Source organism: Amblyomma mixtum, chromosome 1 (assembly GCF_055824585.1).
Source record: "Amblyomma mixtum isolate Tamu chromosome 1, ASM5582458v1, whole genome shotgun sequence".
Classification (NCBI taxonomy): domain Eukaryota; kingdom Metazoa; phylum Arthropoda; class Arachnida; order Ixodida; family Ixodidae; genus Amblyomma; species Amblyomma mixtum.
The window spans coordinates 89,822,299-89,824,394 of NC_143012.1; the positions used below are offsets into that span (position 1 = coordinate 89,822,299).

Sequence of the window (2,096 nt, forward strand, 5' to 3'; positions counted from 1 at the left end):
GCAGCGACCCAGCCGCCGTCTCCGCGGAGAGTCGCCTGAATTTGGGCCTCTTCTCCCACCAACGAGGACGACGCAGCCTCGACCGCCAAGTCCAACTCACATGGCCACTGAAACCATGCCACTGGCGCCGATCCTTTGCCACCCACCGCGAACACCGCCATCTTATCACGGTGACGTGTTCGAAGGCGGTGAGGATTGGCTGGAGACCTTCGAGCGGGTCGCCCGCTACTACGGCTGGAACGACGAGCTCAAGCTCAATAGCGTCTACTTTGCTTAAGAAGAGTCTGCTCGGACGGGGATTGAAAACCACGAGGCTGCCCTTTCCACCTGGGAGACGTTTTGCCGCAATCTCCTGGCCACATTCCCCGACGCAGGCCGCCGGAAGAGGGCTGTAGCTGTGCTGCACACCCGAAATCAGCGCACGAACGAATGTGTGCGCATGTATACCGAAGACATGACCCATCTTTTAAAGCGCGCCAACCCCAACATGACAGAGGCGAAGTAGCTGCGCCATCTCATTGGCGGCGTTAAGCAGGAGCTGTTTGCGGGCCTCGTGCGCAGCACACCCTGCACGGTGGCGGAATTTCTTACCCAGGTGACCACGATGGAGACGACGCTCCAACGACGGGCCCACCAATGCCGTCGTGACGTCAACAGCATGGTGCCCGAAGGCTTTTTGTCGTATCTCGGCGGCAGTGCAGATACCTTGCGCGAACTAATTCGCTCAGTTGTCCGGGAGGAACTCCAACGGATCCATCTGCACAGCTTGCGCCTGCGCCGCTGGCAGCACTGACCGAAGTCGTCAGGGACGAGGTGCCACAGGTTGCACAGGCACCTCCTGTCTCCAAAGCGCCGGCCCGGTTCGATGACAGACCCACGTACGCATCCGTTGTATGTCGTCGGCTGGTTACGGTCCCATTACCCAGACGCCTGCCGTGAGCAACATCGACACATGTCACGCAAACGTACCTGGCTACGGTATCACCGCGATGTCTCTCATGAGTAACATCGCCGCATATTCCGCAACCGCATCCGCTACAGCTGGGCCACGCCCTCAGAAGTCGAAAATGTGGCGTAAACCGGACCGTACGCCTCTCTGCTACCACTGTGGAGAGCCTGGTCGTCTCTACCGAGCCTGTCCGTACCGCCAAGTGGGTCATCGCCGTTTCCGTCCCGACGCACCTTGTCCTGAGAAAGGCGAACGACCGCATGAGGTTGCGGAGCATGTCTGGGCGCGCCATAACCCTGTCTACTCTGGAAGGCGCGAGGCCCGTTCGCCTTCGCCTCTCCGCTATCGCGCTTCCACCCCCGGCCGCCAGCGTAGCGCTGCTGGCCGTCACTCGCCTAGTCCGCGTCAGGAAAACTAACACCAGCGACATCTGGAGACGAGGCTGCTGACGCCGGAATGTGCAAAGATCCTCCATCGTGAAACCCTCGAGCCGACGACACCTGGACAGAGGAAGGGAGCGACAGTATCCGATACGCTGCATCCGATTGGCGTGCGGCAACTGATGGCACTGAGATTACCGCGCTGCTCGATACCATTGCTGATTATTGTGTCGAAATTTCTGGAGCCCTTCACTACGGCGTCCCTCATAGCCTGAGTCGCTTTGGGACGTTCAACCCCAATAAATCAATTCAAATGAAATCAGGTTATTTTGTTATGACCCGTGCTTTTGCTAGAGAAATTAAGAAGCTTCTGACACCGTGCACGGGGACTTCCAATAGCACCGCTGGTGGCCACCTTATTTCCTCTAAGGGCAAGGGCACGGATAGAGTTGAAATTCGTGGTTTCACGTAGCCTGGTGAATTTGTCGTGCTCCCCGAGTTTTCCAGAGTTGATTCTGGGGATCGACTTCCTGCAGGAGAACGGCGCTGTGATTTACTTTCAGGGGGCACGTGTCACGTTCTCGACCAAAAAGGCCGTGGCCCGCTTTCACTCTCTAGGTCCCTGCAGGAACGTTCTGCGCATTGTCGAGGACGATATGTTACGGTGCCGCCGCGGTGCAGTGCCCTGGTGCTCGTGTGGCACGACATATTTCACGATTACGAGGGCCTGGCGGACGGCCATACTCCACTGCTGCTTATGCCGGGTC

At 58.3% G+C, this 2,096-nt stretch overlaps 1 pseudogene; it reads left to right on the forward strand.

Moving 5' to 3' along the window:
- Window positions 1-604: 604 nt before the first annotated feature.
- On the forward strand, window positions 605-1,801 carry LOC149367165 (uncharacterized; annotated as a pseudogene).
- The last annotated feature ends 295 nt before the right edge of the window (window positions 1,802-2,096 follow it).